Raw genomic sequence first — 19,272 nt, forward strand, 5'->3', positions numbered from 1 at the left:
TTGTCCTCACTTATTTTGCATTCTTTCATACAATTAATAAAAATAGCAATACGCATCACTCAACGTGAGTGACAGGGCACTGATGAGCGGTAATCAATCACTGCACATTTCTATCCTCGTTTCCCTATATTACGGCGGTGGCAACGGGCCCTTAAGTGTACTCAGAAAGAGTCCAAAAGCTTAAACAAGACACGCTTCATAAAAAAAAATTACTCATTTCGTAACTTGTCTAGATCAGGCAGGATAGGTCCAGACTACAAACCCTTCCGAGCCACCAGCTCTCTAAAACACTTCCTAGGTGTGGAAATTGTTTCAATGTTTACATCTAGTTTGAGTTTTTGCCATTTAACTTTGTGACTTGATGAGGATTGCGTAATGAGAAGTGAACATTTCCTTAACTAAACCAAATGGTATTCATGCAAAATCACACTACGCTGCAAGCAGGATTCGAGCCTGCGCAGGGAAACCCCATTGGATTTCGAGTCCAACACCTTAACCACTCGGCCATCACAGCTGCATGAGTATGATGTCACTGTTGTCGTATACGAGCCAAGCTCTGCTCATGTCAGGCCGAGACCAAAAAAATAAAGTAACGGAAGGACGGGGCACGTACCAGCAGTGCCCTGATGTCCTCACTTATTTTGCATGCTTTCATACAATTATTAAAAATAGCAACATGCATCACTCAAAGTGAGTGAAAGGGCACAGATGAGTGGTAATCAATCACTGCATGTTTCTACCCACTTTTCCCTATATTACGGCGGTGGTAACGGGCCCTTAAGTGTACTAAGAAAGAGTCCAAAAGCCTAAACAAGACATGCTTCATAAAAAAAAAGTACTCTTTTCATGACTTGTCTAGATCAGGCAGGACAGGTCCAGACTACAAACCCTTCTGAGCCACCAGCTCTCTAAAACACTTCCTGGGTGTGGAAATTGTGTCAATGTTTACATCTAGTTTGAGTTTTTGCAGTTTAACTCTGTGACTTGATGAGGATTGGGTAATGAGAAGTGAACATTTACTTAACTATACCAAATGGTGTTCATGCAAAAGCACACTACGCTGCAAGCAGGATTCGAACCTGCGCAGGGAAACCCCATTGGATTTCGAGTCCAACGCCTTAACCACTCGGCCATCGCAGCTGCATGAGTATGATGTCACTGTTGTCGTATACGAGCCATGCTCTGCTCATGTCAGGCGGAGACCAAAAAAATAAAGTAACGGAAGGACGGGGCACGTACCAGCAGTGCCCTGTTGTCCTCACTTATTTTGCATGCTTTCATACAATTAATAAAAATAGCAACATGCATCACTCAAAGTGAGTGAAAGGGCACAGATGAGTGGTAATCAATCACTGCATGTTTCTACCCACTTTTCCCTATATTACGGCGGTGGTAGCGGGCCCTTAAGTGTACTAAGAAAGAGTCCAAAAGCCTAAACAAGACATGCATCATAAAAAAAAGTACTCTTTTCATGACTTGTCTAGATCAGGCAGGACAGGTCCAGACTACAAACCCTTCCGAGCCACCAGCTCTCTAAAACACTTCCTGGGTGTGGAAATTGTCTCAATGTTTACATCTAGTTTGAGTTTTTTCCATTTAACTCTGTGACTTGATGAGGATTGCGAACGAGAAGTGAACATTTCCTTAACTAAACCAAATGGTGTTCATGCAAAATCACACTACGCTGCAAGCAGGATTCGAACCTGCACAGGGAAACCCCATTGGATTTAGAGTCCAACGCCTTAACCACTCGGCCATCGCAGCTGCATGAGTATGATGTCACTGTTGTCGTATACGAGCCATACTCTGCTCATGTCAGGCCGAGACCAAAAAATAAAGTAACAGAAGGACGGGGCACGTACCAGCAGTGCCCTGTTGTCCTCACTTATTTTGCATGCTTTCATACAATTAATAAAAATAGCAACATGCATCACTCAAAGTGAGTGAAAGGGCACAGATGAGTGGTAATCAATCATTGTGCATTTCTACCCTCTTTTCCCTATATTACGGCAGTGGTAACGGGCCCTTAAGTGTACTAAGAAAGAGTCCAAAAGCCTAAACAAGACACGCTTCATAAAAAAAATTAATTACTCTTTTCGTGACTTGTCTAGATCATGCAGGACAGGTCCAGACTACGAACCCTTCCGAGGCACCTGCTCTCTAAAACACTTCCTGGGTGTGGAAATTGTCTCAATGTTTACATCTAGTTTGAGTTTTTGCCCTTTAACTCTGTGACTTGATGAGGATTGCGTAACAAGAAGTAAACATTTACTTAACTAAACCAAATGGTGTTCATGCAAAATCTCATGACGCTGCAAGCAGAATTCGAACCTACGCGGGGAAACCCCATTTGATTTCAAGTCCAACGCCTTAACCACTCGGCCATCGCAGCTGCGTGAGTATGATGTTACAGTTGTCGTATACGAGCCATGCACTACTCACGTCAGGCCAAAACATAAAAAATAAAGTAACAGAAGGACGGGGCACGTACCAGCATTGCCCTGTTGTCCTCACTTATTTTGCATGCTTTCATACAATTAATAAAAATAGCAATACGCATCACTCAAAGTGAGTGACAGGGCACCGATGAGCGGTAATCAATCACTGCACATTTCTATCCTCGTTTCCCTAAATTACGGCGGTGGCAACGGGCCCTTAAGTGTACTCAGAAAGAGACCAAAAGCTTAAACAAGACACGCTTCATAAAAAAAAGTACTCTTTTCATGACTTGTCTAGATCAGGCAGGACAGGTCCAGACTACGAACCCTTCCGAGCCACCTGCTCTCCAAAACACTTCCTGGGTGTGGAAATTGTTTCAATGTTTACATCTAGTTTGAGTTTTTGCCATTTAACTTTGTGACTTGATGAGGATTACGTAACGAGAAGTGAACATTTCCTTAACTAAACTAAATGGTGTTCATGCAAAATCGCATGCCGCTGCAAGCAGGATTCGAACCTACATGGGGAAACCCCATTGGATTTCAAGTCCAACGCCTTAACCACTCGGCCATCGCAGCTGCGTGAGTATGATGTCACGGTTGTCGTATACGAGCCATGCGCTACTCATGTCAGGTCGAGACCTAAAAAATAAAGTAATGGAAGGACGGGGCACATACCAGCAGTGCCCTGTTGTCCTCACTTATTTCGCATACTTTCATACAATTAATAAAAATAGCAATATGCATCACCCAAAATGAGTGACAGGGCACAGATGAGCGGTAATCAATCACTGCACATTTCTACCCTCGTTTCCATATATTACGGCGGTGGCAACGGGCCCTTAAGTGTACTCAGAAAGAGTCCAAAAGCCTAAACAAGATACGCTTCATAAAAAAAATTACTCATTTCGTAACTTGTCTAGATCAGGCAGGATAGGTCCAGACTACAAACCCTTCCGAGCCACCTGCTCTCTAAAACACTTCCTAGGTGTGGAAATTATTTCAATGTTGACATCTAGTTTGAGTTTTTGCGGTTTAACTCTGTGACTTGATGAGGATTGCGTAACAAGAAGTAAACATTTACTTAACTAAACCAAATGGTGTTCATGCAAAATCTCATGACGCTGCAAGCAGGATTCGAACCTACGCGGGGAAACCCCATTGGATTTCAAGTCAAACGCCTTAACCACACGGCCATCGCAGCTGCGTGAGTATGATGTCACAGTTGTCGTATACGAGCCATGCACTACTCACGTCAGGCCGAGACATAAAAAATAAAGTAACAGAAGGACGGGGCACGTACCAGCCGTGCCCTGTTGTCCTCACTTATTTTGCATGCTTTCATACAATTAATAAAAATAGCAACATGCATCACTCAAAGTGAGTGACAGGGCACCGATGAGCGGTAATCAATCACTGCACATTTCTATCCTCGTTTCCCTATATTACGGCGGTGGCAACGGGCCCTTAAGTGTACTCAGAAAGAGTCCAAAAGCTTAAACAAGACACGCTTCATAAAAAAAAGTACTCTTTCATGACTTGTCTAGATCAGGCAGGACAGGTCCAGACTACGAACCCTTCCGAGCCACCTGCTCTCTAAAACACTTCCTGGGTGTGGAAATTGTCTCAATGTTTACATCTAGTTTGAGTTTTTGCAGTTTAACTCTGTGACTTGATGAGGATTGCGTAATGAGAAGTGAACATTTACTTAACTTAACCAAATGGTGTTCATGCAAAATCTAATGCCGCTGCAAGCAGGATTCGAACATACGCGGGGAAACCCCATTGGATTTCAAGACCAACGCCTTAACCACTCGGCCATCGCAGCTGCGTGAGTATGATGTCACAGTTGTCGTATACGAGCCATGCACTACTCACGTCAGGCCGAGACATAAAAAATAAAGTAACAGAATGACCGGGCACGTACCAGCAGTGCCCTGTTGTCCTCACTTATTTTGCATGCTTTCATACAATTAATAAAAATAGCAATACGCATCACTCAACGTGAGTGACAGGGCACTGATGAGCGGTAATCAATCACTGCACATTTCTATCCTCGTTTCCCTATATTACGGCGGTGGCAACGGGCCCTTAAGTGTACTCAGAAAGAGTCCAAAAGCCTAAACAAGACACGCTTCATAAAAAAAGTACTCTTTTCATGACTTGTCTAGATCAGGCAGGACAGGTCCAGACTACAAACCCTTCCGAGCCACCAGCTCTCTAAAACAATTCCTGGGTGTGGAAATTGTCTCAATGTTTACATCTAGTTTGAGTTTTTTCCATTTAACTCTGTGACTTGATGAGGATTGCGAACGAGAAGTGAACATTTCCTTAACTAAACCAAATGGTGTTCATGCAAAATCACACTACGCTGCAAGCAGGATTCAAACCTGCGCAAGGAAACCCCTTTGGATTTCGAGTCCAACACCTTAACCACTCGGCCATCGCAGCTGCATGAGTATGATGTCACTGTTGTCGTATACGAGCCATACTCTGCTCATGTCAGGCCGAGACCAAAAAATAAAGTAACAGAAGGACGGGGCACGTACCAGCAGTGCCCTGTTGTCCTCACTTATTTTGCATGCTTTCATACAATTAATAAAAATAGCAACATGCATCACTCAAAGTGAGTGAAAGGGCACAGATGAGTTTTAATCAATCATTGAGCATTTCTACCCTCTTTTCCCTATATTACGGCGGTGGTAACGGGCCCTTAAGTGTACTAAGAAAGAGTCCAAAAGCCTAAACAAGACACGCTTCATAAAAAAAATTAATTACTCTTTTCGTGACTTGTCTAGATCATGCAGGACAGGTCCAGACTACGAACCCTTCCGAGGCACCTGCTCTCTAAAACACTTCCTGGGTGTGGAAATTGTCTCAATGTTTACATCTAGTTTGAGTTTTTGCCGTTTAACTCTGTGACTTGATGAGGATTGCGTGCCGTTTACATCTAGTTTGAGTTTTTGCCATTTAACTTTGTGACTTGATGAGGATTGCGTAACGAGAAGTGAACATTTCCTTAACTAAACCAAATGGTGTTCATGCAAAATCACACTACGCTGCAAGCAGGATTCGAGCCTGCGCAGTGAAACCCCATTGGATTTCAAGACCAACGCCTTAACCACTCGGCCATCGCAGCTGCGTGAGTATGATGTCACAGTTGTCGTATACGAGCCATGCACTACTCACGTCAGGCCGAGACATAAAAAATAAAGTAACAGAAGGACAGGGCACGTACCAGCAGTGCCCTGTTGTCCTCACTTATTTTGCATGCTTTCATACAATTAATAAAAATAGCAATACGCATCACTCAACGTGAGTGACAGGGCACTGATGGGCGGTAATCAATCACTGCACATTTCTATCCTCGTTTCCCTATATTACGGCGGTGGCAACGGGCCCTTAAGTGTACTCAGAAAGAGTCCAAAAGCTTAAACAAGACACGCTTCATAAAAAAAAATTACTCTTTTCGTAACTTGTCTAGATCAGGCAGGATAGGTCCAGACTACAAACCCTTCCGAGCCACCTGCTCTCTAAAACACTTCCTGAGTGTGGAAATTGTCTCAATGTTTACATCTAGTTTGAGTTTTTGCAGTTTAACTCTGTGACTTGATGAGGATTGGGTAATGAGAAGTGAACATTTACTTAACTATACCAAATGGTGTTCATGCAAAATCACACTACGCTGCAAGCAGGATTCGAACCTGCGCAAGGAAACCCCATTGGATTTCGAGTCCAACGCCTTAACCACTCGGCCATCGCAGCTGCATGAGTATGATGTCACTGTTGTCGTATACGAGCCATGCTCTGCTCATGTCAGGCGGAGACCAAAAAAATAAAGTAACGGAAGGACGGGGCACGTACCAGCAGTGCCCTGTTGTCCTCACTTATTTTGCATGCTTTCATACAATTAATAAAAATAGCAACATGCATCACTCAAAGTGAGTGAAAGGGCACAGATGAGTGGTAATCAATCACTGCATGTTTCTACCCACTTTTCCCTATATTACGGCGGTGGTAACGGGCCCTTAAGTGTACTAAGAAAGAGTCCAAAAGCCTAAACAAGACATGCATCATAAAAAAAAAGTACTCTTTTCATGACTTGTCTAGATCAGGCAGGACAGGTCCAGACTACAAACCCTTCCGAACCACCAGCTCTCTAAAACACTTCCTGGGTGTGGAAATTGTCTCAATGTTTACATCTAGTTTGAGTTTTTTCCATTTAACTCTGTGACTTGATGAGGATTGCGAACGAGAAGTGAACATTTCCTTAACTAAACCAAATGGTGTTCATGCAAAATCACACTACGCTGCAAGCAGGATTCGAACCTGCGCAGGGAAACCCCATTGGATTTAGAGTCCAACGCCTTAACCACTCGGCCATCGCAGCTGCATGAGTATGATGTCACTGTTGTCGTATACGAGCCATACTCTGCTCATGTCAGGCCGAGACCAAAAAATAAAGTAACAGAAGGACGGGGCACGTACCAGCAGTGCCCTGTTGTCCTCACTTATTTTGCATGCTTTCATACAATTAATAAAAATAGCAACATGCATCACTCAAAGTGAGTGAAAGGGCACAGATGAGTGGTAATCAATCACTGCATGTTTCTACCCACTTTTCCCTATATTGCGGCGGTGGTAACGGGCCCTTAAGTGTACTAAGAAAGAGTCCAAAAGCCTAAATAAGACATGCTTCATAAAAAAAATTAATTACTCTTTTCGTGACTTGTCTAGATCAGGCAGGACAGGTCCAGACAACAAACCCTTCTGAGCCACCAGCTCTCTAAAACACTTCCTGGTTGTGGAAATTGTCTCAATGTTTACATCTAGTTTGAGTTTTTTCCATTTAACTCTGTGACTTGATGAGGACTGCGTAACGAGAAGTGAACATTTACTTAACTAAACCAAATGGTGTTCATGCAAAATCACACTACGCTGCAAGCAGGATTCGAACCTGCGCAGGGAAACCCCATTGGATTTCGAGTCCAACGCCTTAACCACTCGGCCATCGCAGCTGTATGAGTATGATGTCACTGTTGTCGTATACGAGCCATACGCTGCTCACGTCAGGCCGAGACCTAAAAACTAAAGTAACAGCAGGACGGGGCACGTACCAGCAGTGCCCTGTATCCCCCACTTATTTTGAATGCTTTCATACAATTAATAAAAATAGCAACAAGCATCACTGAAAGTGAGTGACAGGGCACAGATGAGCGGTAATCAATCACTGCGCATTTCTACCCTCTTTTCCCTATATTACAGTGGTGGTAACGGGCCCTTAAGTGTACTAAGAAAGAGTCCAAAAGCCTAAACAAGACACGCTTCATAAAAAAAATAATTACTCTTTTCGTGACTTGTCTAGATCAGGCAGGACAGGTCCAGACTACAAACCCTTCCGAGCCACCAGCTCTCTAAAACACTTCCTGGGTGTGGAAATTGTCTCAATGTTTACATCTAGTTTGAGTTTTTTCCATTTAACTCTGTGACTTGATGAGGATTGCGAACGAGAAGTGAACATTTCCTTAACTAAACCAAATGGTGTTCATGCAAAATCACACTACGCTGCAAGCAGGATTCAAACCTGCGCAGGGAAACCCCATTGGATTTAGAGTCCAAAGCCTTAACCACTCAGCCATCGCAGCTGCATGAGTATGATGTCACTGTTGTCGTATATGAGCCATACTCTGCTCATGTCAGGCCGAGACCAAAAAATAAAGTAACAGAAGGACGGGGCACGTACCAGCAGTGCCCTGTTGTCCTCACTTATTTTGCATGCTTTCATACAATTAATAAAAATAGCAACATGCATCACTCAAAGTGAGTGAAAGGGCACAGATGAGTGGTAATCAATCATTGTGCATTTCTACCCTCTTTTCCCTATATTACGGCGGTGGTAACGGGCCCTTAAGTGTACTAAGAAAGAGTCCAAAAGCCTAAACAAGACACGCTTCATAAAAAAAATTAATTACTCTTTTCGTGACTTGTCTAGATCATGCAGGACAGGTCCAGACTACAAACCCTTCCGAGGCACCTGCTCTCTAAAACACTTCCTGGGTGTGGAAATTGTCTCAATGTTTACATCTAGTTTGAGTTTTTGCCGTTTAACTCTGTGACTTGATGAGGATTGCGTAACAAGAAGTAAACATTTACTTAACTAAACCAAATGGTGTTCATGCAAAATCTCATGAAGCTGCAAGCAGAATTCGAACCTACGCGGGGAATCCCCATTTGATTTCAAGTGCAACGCCTTAACCACTCGGCCATCGCAGCTGCGTGAGTATGATGTCACAGTTGTCGTATACGAGCCATGCACTACTCACGTCAGGCCAAAACATAAAAAATAAAGTAACAGAAGGACGGGGCACGTACCAGCAGTGCCCTGTTGTCCTCACTTATTTTGCATGCTTTCATACAATTAATAAAAATAGCAATACGCATCACTCAAAGTGAGTGACAGGGCACCGATGAGCGGTAATCAATCACTGCACATTTGTATCCTCGTTTCCCTATATTACGGCGGTGGCAACGGGCCCTTAAGTGTACTCAGAAAGAGTCCAAAAGCTTAAACAAGACACGATTCATAAAAAAAAGTACTCTTTTCATGACTTGTCTAGATCAGGCAGGACAGGTCCAGACTACGAACCCTTCCGAGCCACCTGCTCTCTAAAACACTTCATGGGTGTGGAAATTGTTTCAATGTTTACATCTAGTTTGAGTTTTTGCCATTTAACTTTGTGACTTGATGAGGATTGCGTAACGAGAAGTGAACATTTCCTTAACTAAACCAAATGGTGTTCATGCAAAATCTCATGCCGCTGCAAGCAGGATTCGAACCTACATGGGGCAACCCAATTGGATTTCAAGTACAACGCCTTAACCACTCAGCCATCGCAGCTGCGTGAGTATGATGTCACGGTTGTCGTATACGAGCCATGCGCTACTCATGTCAGGTCGAGACCTAAAAAATAAAGTAATGGAAGGACGGGGCACATACCAGCAGTGCCCTGTTGTCCTCACTTATTTTGCATGCTTTCATACAATTAATAAAAATAGCAACATGCATCACTCAAAGTGAGTGAAAGGGCACAGATGAGTGGTAATCAATCATTGTGCATTTCTACCCTCTTTTCCCTATATTACGGCGGTGGTAACGGGCCCTTAAGTGTACTAAGAAAGAGTCCAAAAGCCTAAACAAGACACGCTTCATAAAAAAAAGTTAATTACTCTTTTCGTGACTTGTCTAGATCATGCAGGACAGGTCCAGACTACAAACCCTTCCGAGGCACCTGCTCTCTAAAACACTTCCTGGGTGTGGAAATTGTCTCAATGTTTACATCTAGTTTGAGTTTTTGCCGTTTAACTCTGTGACTTGATGAGGATTGCGTAACAAGAAGTAAACATTTACTTAACTAAACCAAATGGTGTTCATGCAAAATCTCATGAAGCTGCAAGCAGAATTCGAACCTACGCAGGGAAACCCCATTTGATTTCAAGTCCAACGCCTTAACCACTCGGCCATCGCAGCTGCTTGAGTATGATGTCACAGTTGTCGTATACGAGCCATGCACTACTCACGTCAGGCCAAAACATAAAAAATAAAGTAACAGAAGGACGGGGCACGTACCAGCAGTGCCCTGTTGTCCTCACTTATTTTGCATGCTTTCATACAATTAATAAAAATAGCAATACGCATCACTCAAAGTGAGTGACAGGGCACCGATGAGCGGTAATCAATCACTGCACATTTCTATCCTCGTTTCCCTATTTTACGGCGGTGGCAACGGGCCCTTAAGTGTACTCAGAAAGAGTCCAAAAGCTTAAACAAGACACGATTCATGAAAAAAAGTACTCTTTTCATGACTTGTCTAGATCAGGCAGGACAGGTCCAGACTACGAACCCTTCCGAGCCACCTGCTCTCTAAAACACTTCCTGGGTGTGGAAATTGTTTCAATGTTTACATCTAGTTTGAGTTTTTGCTATTTAACTTTGTGACTTGATGAGGATTGCGTAACGAGAAGTGAACATTTCCTTAACTAAACCAAATGGTGTTCATGCAAAATCTCATGCCGCTGCAAGCAGGATTCGAACCTACATGGGGAAACCCCATTGGATTTCAAGTACAACGCCTTAACCACTCGGCCATCGCAGCTGCGTGAGTATGATGTCACGGTTGTCGTATACGAGCCATGCGCTACTCATGTCAGGTCGAGACCTAAAAAATAAAGTAATGGAAGGACGGGGCACATACCAGCAGTGCCCTGTTGTCCTCACTTATTTCGCATACTTTCATACAATTAATAAAAATAGCAATATGCATCACCCAAAATGAGTGACAGGGCACAGATGAGCGGTAATCAATCACTGCACATTTCTACCCTCGTTTCCATATATTACGGCGGTGGCAACGGGCCCCTAAGTGTACTCAGAAAGAGTCCAAAAGCCTAAACAAGATACGCTTCATAAAAAAAATTACTCATTTCGTAACTTGTCTAGATCAGGCAGGATAGGTCCAGACTACAAACCCTTCCGAGCCACCTGCTCTCTAAAACACTTCCTAGGTGTGGAAATTATTTCAATGTTGACATCTAGTTTGAGTTTTTGCGGTTTAACTCTGTGACTTGATGAGGATTGCGTAACAAGAAGTAAACATTTACTTAACTAAACCAAATGGTGTTCATGCAAAATCTCATGACGCTGCAAGCAGGATTCGAACCTACGCGGGGAAACCCCATTGGATTTCAAGTCAAACGCCTTAACCACACGGCCATCGCAGCTGCGTGAGCATGATGTCACAGTTGTCGTATACGAGCCATGCACTACTCACGTCAGGCCGAGACATAAAAAATAAAGTAACAGAAGGACGGGGCACGTACCAGCCGTGCCCTGTTGTCCTCACTTATTTTGCATGCTTTCATAAAAATTAATAAAAATAGCAACATGCATCACTCAAAGTGAGTGACAGGGCACCGATGAGCGGTAATCAATCACTGCACATTTCTATCCTCGTTTCCCTATATTACGGTGGTGGCAACGGGCCCTTAAGTGTACTCAGAAAGAGTCCAAAAGCTTAAACAAGACACGCTTCATAAAAAAAAGTACTCTTTTCATGTCTTGTCTAGATCAGGCAGGACAGGTCCAGACTACGAACCCTTCCGAGCCACCTGCTCTCTAAAACACTTCCTGGGTGTGGAAATTGTCTCAATGTTTACATCTAGTTTGAGTTTTTGCAGTTTAACTCTGTGACTTGATGAGGATTGCGTAATGAGAAGTGAACATTTACTTAACTTAACCAAATGGTGTTCATGCAAAATCTCATGCCGCTGCAAGCAGGATTCGAACCTACGCGGGGAAACCCCATTAAATTTCAAGACCAACGCCTTAACCACTCGGCCATCGCAGCTGCGTGAGTATGATGTCACAGTTGTCGTATACGAGCCATGCACTACTCACGTCAGGCCGAGACATAAAAAATAAAGTAAAAGAAGGACGGGAGACGTACCAGCAGTGCCCTGTTGTCCTCACTTATTTTGCATGCTTTCATACAATTAATAAAAATAGCAATACACATCACTCAACGTGAGTGACAGGGCACTGATGAGCGGTAATCAATCACTGCACATTTCTATCCTCGTTTCCCTATATTACGGCGGTGGCAACGGGCCCTTAAGTGTACTCAGAAAGAGTCCAAAAGCTTAAACAAGACACGCTTCATAAAAAAAAATTACTCATTTCGTAACTTGTCTAGATCAGGCAGGATAGGTCCAGACTACAAACCCTTCCGAGCCACCTGCTCTCTAAAACACTTCCTAGGTGTGGAAATTGTTTCAATGTTTACATCTAGTTTGAGTTTTTGCCATTTAACTTTGTGACTTGATGAGGATTGCGTAACGAGAAGTGAACATTTCCTTAACTAAACCAAATGGTGTTCATGCAAAATCACACTAAGCTGCAAGCAGGATTCGAGCCTGCGCAGGGAAACCCCATTGGAGTTCGAGTCCAACGCCTTAACAACTTGGCCATCACAGCTGCATGAGTATGATGTCACTGTTGTCGTATACGAGCCATGCTCTGCTCATGTCAGGCCGAGACCAAAAAAATAAAGTAACGGAAGGACGGGGCACGTACCAGCAGTGCCCTGTTGTCCTCACTTATTTTGCATGCTTTCGTACAATTATTAAAAATAGCAACATGCATCACTCAAAGTGAGTGAAAGGGCACAGATGAGTGGTAATCAATCACTGCATGTTTCTACCCACTTTTCCCTATATTACGGCGGTGGTAACGGGCCCTTAAGTGTACTAAGAAAGAGTCCAAAAGCCTAAACAAGACATGCTTCATAAAAAAAAGTACTCTTTTCATGACTTGTCTAGATCAGGCAGGACAGGTCCAGACTACAAACCCTTCCGAGCCACCAGCTCTCTAAAACACTTCCTGGGTGTGGAAATTGTCTCAATGTTTACATCTAGTTTGAGTTTTTTCCATTTAACTCTGTGACTTGATGAGGATTGCGTAACGAGAAGTGAACATTTACTTACCTAAACCAAATGGTGTTCATGCAAAATCACACTACACTGCAAGCAGGATTCGAACCTGCGCAGGGAAACCCCATTGGATTTCGAGTCCAACGCCTTAACCACTCGGCAATCGCAGCTGCATGAGTATGATGTCACTGTTGTCGTATACGAGCCATACGCTGCTCACGTCAGGCCGAGACCTAAAAATTAAAGTAACAGCAGGACGGGGCACGTACCAGCAGTGCCCTGTATCCCCCACTTATTTTGAATGCTTTCATACAATTAATAAAAATAGCAACAAGCATCACTCAAAGTGAGTGACAGGGCACAGATGAGCAGTAATCAATCACTGCGCATTTCTTTTTTTTTATAAACTTTATTTTTGTAGGCGAGGAGAATAAAGCAGCACCAATTATACAATTTACAGGTCAGTTGACACGTACAAATCAGATAGGCCAGATCCAAAAATACAGGAAAATAAAAAAGGAGGTACCCAGCCAGAAGTGGCCCACATCCCGGAGGCAGGGCGGCATCTCGTGGAACCTGCAAGACTATGACAGGAATACGTTCTTGTGCTCCCAGAATCCCGTGATCAATCTCAATATCGTCGCCAATTTACTTTTTATGAAGCTGCCCCAACACAAACAACAGCATAACAATAAGAAACCCCCCCCCCCCCTCCCCCCATGAATGGCATTTGTGGCATTGGTGTGATCTCATAAGGAGATGTAGGCAAGGGCCCACTGCAAAGCGATCCTCATAGTAGAATGTGGTCGATGGTAATCACAATGACAGATAAGTGTACACAACAAGGAATGTCGACATGGCCTATGGAGCAGCTACACTACCTCATGACAGTCCACCCTGGACCCCTCCCCACCATCATCAGAGTCTGAGGAAGCGGGGGAAAACAGCTCCGCACTAGTTGCGTCAGAGTCATCCTCCTCCATCCCCTCGATACACATGGTCCTCCAAGCGAGCAAGTCATCCTGGAGTTTGCCATCCCTGCGTGTGCTCTGCATATGTGTCTCCTCCGCTAAGGCCCATTCCCTAGCGTCCCGCAACCAACTAGTGACTTCAGGTGCCCCCCGTCCCATCCAGGTAATGGCCACCCGCCTCCTCGCCAGAACCAATAGGAGTTGGAGCAATTTGTAGGACAGTCCCCTCTTCCTGGGCTTGGGTACCAGGGCAAGTAGACAGTGAAGCGGTTCCAGTGTGATGGTAAGGTGTGTAATCCGGGCAATATGTGCCACCACCGCCACCCAAAAGTCATGCACCAAGGGGCACTCCCAGGCTAGGTGAAGGAATCCCGCCCGTGCTGCACTACACCTCGGGCAATTATGGCTTCTATCCGAGGAGATGCGGTGGAGGGAGGCAGGTGTCACATATGTGCGATGGAGAAAATTAAAATGTATCAATTTGAACCGCGCATTGCAGGACACTTTACGAGTCAACAGCCCTATTCGCTTCCTCTGGGCCGGGTCTAATGCTATTCCCAGGTCCGCTTCCCAAGCCCTCCAAGCAGGCATCAATGGGGGAGTCGAGTCCCTGCGCATCGCTGAGTAAAGAAGGGAGATTAGTCTCCTGCCCCTACCACAGGACAAGATGACGTCTAAGGTGTTAGTGAGTTCGGGCGCCTCTGGGAATTGGGGCCATGTCGTCCTGGCCACATCCCGGAGACATCCATAATGCAGGTACTGGCCCTCACGCAGTCCAAAGGAGTCCGCTGCTCTCTCAAAGGACACAAACGAGTCGTCCGGGTAAAGATCCGCAAGAGTTTCGCAACCGCCCAGGCGCCACTCCCGGAAAGACATACTCGCCTCCATCGTAAGTAGTGGGGCCAGGATCCAAAGGGGGAGCTCCCTATGGAATGGCGCCCGCCGCAACACTCGCTCAACGAACTGCTGCCAGATATGAGCCGTATGCCTGGCGACATAGGGCAGTGCTTCATTAGCGCCCCGGCCCTGCATCAGAGCCTCCTGTAGTACCCTTTCCGAGGCCACTCCCGCCAGTAATGCCAACTCCCAGTTCTCGGTGTCAGCAAACCATCTGGCCGCCGGGAGAAGTTGTGCAGCGTAATAGTATAAATCAAACCTTGGGGCCTCAAGGCCTCCCGCATCCCAACACTGCGTCACCGTGCGCAACGCAACCCTGCTGCGACCACCCGCCCAGAGAAGAGACGTAAGGAGCGAATTCAGTGTACGGAACACCCGGGAGGGCAGCGGGCATAGGGTATTCTGCAATACGTAGAGGACTCTAGGGAGCATCACCATCTTGGCAACAGCTAGACGGCCCATAAGGGAGAGAGGAAGCGTATTCCAGAATACTACGGACTTGCGGAGGGCAACAAGAATCTTGTCTATATTGTGAGTTAAGAGAGCCTCATCAGAGACGGCCACCTGAATACCCAGGTACCGGAACGCCAGAGATTCACACCGGAGGCCCGCACAGCAAGAATCCGCCGTCGGGGGGAGATCCTCAGGGGTCAATGGGAACACCAGGGATTTTTTAACATTCATGCGCAGGCCTGAGGCCGCACCAAAGCGGTCCAAGAGGCGCAACAGAGCGGGGAGGGCCTCCACCGGAGAGGTCAGGTAGAAAAGCGCATCGTCGGCGTAAAGGGAGATGACATTAGTGGTGTCCCCCACCACAATACCCCATTCATGTAACTCCTTGCGGGCGGAAATGGCCAGGGGCTCAATCGCAAGAGCAAATAAAAGGGGGGACAATGGGCAACCTTGTCGGGTGCCCCTCCCTAACGTCCACTCATCAGAGCGGGCTGAACCCAGTCGCACTCTGGCTCGAGGCGATCTATAAAGGACCCGTATCCATTCCCGAAAGTTGGGACCAAATCCCATCTTGACGAGTACATGCATCAGGTAACCCCAATGCACTGTATCAAAGGCTTTAGCCAGGTCAACAGAGACCAGCACATGGGGAGTGTCCCTCCCCCGGGCCTCGTGCAAAATGTGGTTCAAGCGGCGCAGGTTCATCGCAGTGTTACGACCAGGGACAAAGCCACATTGGTCCGGGTGGACGAGCTGGGCTACGTGTGGGGCAAGGCGATTGGCCAACAGCTTGGTCAAAATTTTCGCGTCCGAGTTAATCAAAGTGATAGGACGATACGAAGCCGGGTCCGTGCTGTCACCACCCGGTTTCAGGATCATACAGACTTCACCCTGATTCAAGGTGGGCGGGAGGTCACCCGTGCGTAAGGCTTCATTGTAAACCTGCAAAAGAAGGGGGGCCAGGGTGTGCCCGAATGTATGATAAAACTCTGCAGGGAATCCATCCCCGCCAGGGGTTTTGGCTCGTGGGAGGGCGGCTATCGCCGCAGAAATCTCACCTAACGCCAGTTTGACATCGAGGTCTTTCGCCGCCGCCTCAGGGAGGGTCGGCAAGTCGAGGTTTTCGAGGTATAGGTGGTAAGCCTCTTCAGATATAGCCCGATCGGCCTCATACACAGTCCGCAGGTGATCCCGTAGAACTGTGAGTACAGCAGCCCCCGAGTGGACCATCTCGCCACTGGGCGCCCGCAGGGCCACTATACGCTCAGCTGTAAACTCCCGGCGAAGTATCCAGGCCAGCAAACGGCCAGATTTATCCCCCTCTCGATGCAGCCTCTGTCTATATTGGCCCAGCGTAAACCTATCGAGCCGCGTGAGTATATCGTGGATCGACCCAAGGGCTAGGCCCTCCTCGCGTTGATCCGATGAGTCCGGATCAGGGCGGGCCTGGACTCGCAGGAGCTCAGCCTCCGCAATTTGCAAGTCTGAAAGTAGTTGTTTCCTGACCCCGTATGTCAGGCCCATGCACGCACCGCGGACAACCGCTTTCAATGCCTCCCATTTAGTGGAATAAGACAGGCCATTTCCCGCCCAGTTAAGGTCCAGATAATCGGACAGGGACGTCGCCACATGGTCCCGGGCTACCTGGTCTTGGAGCAGATCGGTCGGGAGTCTCCACGTGCGGGGACGTTCCCCCTGGTCAGGCCAATGCGCCACACACGTGACCGGAGCATGGTCCGATAGGTATCGGGCCTGGTGTGTGACCGTCAACGTGAGGGAGGAGGGGAGATTGGCCGCCAACACCCTATCTAGCCTACTGTGAGTGCCATGGGTCGGGGAATAGCAGGTGTAAAGCTTCTGTGTGGGGTGACACGCGCGCCAGACATCAATCGCCCCGATATTATGCATCACGTCTCGCAAACACGCCGTCATACGGGGCTTAGTTCCCGCCCGAGGTGGATTACGATCCAGTTCATGGTGTAGGACGCAGTTAAAATCCCCGCACCAAAGGAGGGGCGCGTCGAGGCTAGGGGCTACTAGATCCTGCATCCGGGAGAAAAATGCTGGGTCATCTACGTTCGGTGCGTACGTATTAAAGACCAGGAGGACCTTATCGTCCAGTCTGAGTTTCGCCAATATGTACCTGCCTTCCACATCCGCATCAACATACTGGACAGTGCATGGGACCCCAGGGGCCACCCAGATTAGGACCCCCCTAGCGTATGTAGAGTAGGAGGAGTGAAAAAGCTGGCCTCTCCACTTCTTGGCCAGTCGCTGCGCACCATCATCATCCAAGTGGGTTTCTTGTAAACAAGCAACCGAAATCCCATGTCGTTTCAGGAAGGTGAGGATCCTGTGTCTCTTAGTGCACGTACCCAGGCCACGCACATTCCACGTCAAGAATTTAAACCCCATGACCACCATTCGTGCCCAGCCGGGCAGTAACATACACACAGCCTAAGTCGCCGCCAGGAGACCCTTGCCACAGGGAACTTCAAGAATGCATCACCTAAAGCAGACGCCCCGGTAAGTAGGGGCAACATGCGCCAAATGCCAGTGCCATCAGTTTCACATTCAAAATCCCACCCCCCAACAACCCCAACATACGAAATTCTGACTGGAACCCCCTTAACCCCCCCACCCACGAGCAAAAGGATAGCAACAACCAAAAACGCCACCCCGCCCTTCCCCCGCCAGTGCCAGGACGTGCACAGCCACCCCATTCAACACTCTCCACTCACACTCACACACAACAGAACAACCCAACCCACCCTCCCTCCCAGCTCCCCAAAAGACCCAATGAATCCGATCAGTGGACCCGGACAGCTCTCCCCCCCTAAGTCAGCAACGCGGGAGGAGCAGCCCATATACACATATGCCATCATTCGGTGCACACCCAATCCAGAGTCCAAGTGCGTGGTATCGAGCAGTAAACAATTACTCGCAACATTCATGCTGCGTGTGCAGAGGACTAAAGGGCTGGCGGACCACATGGGCCCACCCAATAACAGCAACAGCACAGCAGCGTCAGTTTAGACAGGGCAAGGATCATTCCAAGTCTAGGGTCTGCAAGGCAGTCTCCGGGACCACTGGGGCCGCAGAGTCCACGTTCACCGGCGTCTCCTGCAATGTATCTGGCACCAGGATGTCACCAGGTGCAGTCTCACTGTGCAAACGTTCCTCAGACCCCCCAGGCGATTTTTCCATCATGATGGCTCCGTCCGGACCCACCGTAGGCCGAGTCTCAGGAGGACCACGGGATCCAGAGCGCCGATTCCTCCTGCCACGCCGTCGTCTCTGCGGCCTGGTCCCCCACATATCTCTCGATCCCCCTCTCTCACCCGGGGGTAGATCATCTCCTCGGATCTCAAGCCACTCCCATACCTCTGCTGGCGTCTCAAAGAAGTGTGCCCGGCCCTGGGAGAGCACCTTGAGCTTAGCTGGGTATAAAAGCATATACTGCAGCTGCATGTCGCGCAACTTCTGTTTGACCCCCAGGTAGGACTTCCTTTGCTCCTGCACCTGTTGGGTGTAGTCGGGGTAGATTGAGATTCGACTATTTTCAATCATGTGTGGCCCCAATTCTCTCGCCGCCTTGAGGATGCAGTCACGGTCTTTATAATTGAGGATTTTTGCAATGAGGGCTCTAGGGGCTTCTCCAGGGCGCGGAGGGGGCACCAGGGCCCTGTGGGCCCGCTCCACAATAAAGACATTGGACAATCCACTCGGACAGAGACTCTCACGTATCCAAGTCTCCAGGAATCGTTCAGGGTTTCCTGCCTCCAGCCGCTCCGGGACCCCCAGGACGCGTATGTTACTTCGGCGCGCCCTACCTTCTGCATCTTCGGCCCGTCTCTCCAATGCTCGGGTAGTAGAGGCAAGTTAGGAGAGTGACTTCTGTAGTGACGCTACCTCTCCCTGCAGTTGAGTGATGTTGCCCTCTGCGTCCGAGACTTTATCCGCCACCTTGCGAAGGTCAGTTCTCAACAGGTTCACATCCACGGACACCGTCTCGATCTGGCGTTCCA

At 47.3% G+C, this 19,272-nt stretch overlaps 7 non-coding genes across 7 annotated transcripts; all 7 read right to left on the reverse strand.

Moving 5' to 3' along the window:
* Positions 1-432: 432 nt before the first annotated feature.
* TRNAS-CGA (transfer RNA serine (anticodon CGA)) lies at positions 433-514 on the reverse strand. Its single transcript has one exon. It is a non-coding gene; the product is annotated as a tRNA-Ser (tRNA).
* Positions 515-1,058: 544 nt separating this feature from the next.
* TRNAS-CGA (transfer RNA serine (anticodon CGA)) lies at positions 1,059-1,140 on the reverse strand. Its single transcript has one exon. It is a non-coding gene; the product is annotated as a tRNA-Ser (tRNA).
* Positions 1,141-2,935: 1,795 nt separating this feature from the next.
* Positions 2,936-3,017, reverse strand: TRNAS-UGA (transfer RNA serine (anticodon UGA)). The gene has a single exon. It is a non-coding gene; the product is annotated as a tRNA-Ser (tRNA).
* Positions 3,018-4,807: 1,790 nt separating this feature from the next.
* On the reverse strand, positions 4,808-4,889 carry TRNAS-CGA (transfer RNA serine (anticodon CGA)). Its single transcript has one exon. It is a non-coding gene; the product is annotated as a tRNA-Ser (tRNA).
* Positions 4,890-6,121: 1,232 nt separating this feature from the next.
* On the reverse strand, positions 6,122-6,203 carry TRNAS-CGA (transfer RNA serine (anticodon CGA)). The gene has a single exon. It is a non-coding gene; the product is annotated as a tRNA-Ser (tRNA).
* Positions 6,204-7,374: 1,171 nt separating this feature from the next.
* On the reverse strand, positions 7,375-7,456 carry TRNAS-CGA (transfer RNA serine (anticodon CGA)). Its single transcript has one exon. It is a non-coding gene; the product is annotated as a tRNA-Ser (tRNA).
* A 5,555-nt stretch (positions 7,457-13,011) lies between these two features.
* TRNAS-CGA (transfer RNA serine (anticodon CGA)) lies at positions 13,012-13,093 on the reverse strand. The gene has a single exon. It is a non-coding gene; the product is annotated as a tRNA-Ser (tRNA).
* Positions 13,094-19,272: the final 6,179 nt, after the last annotated feature.

This window comes from Lissotriton vulgaris, chromosome 11 (genome assembly GCF_964263255.1).
Source record: "Lissotriton vulgaris chromosome 11, aLisVul1.2, whole genome shotgun sequence".
NCBI lineage: Eukaryota > Metazoa > Chordata > Amphibia > Caudata > Salamandridae > Lissotriton > Lissotriton vulgaris.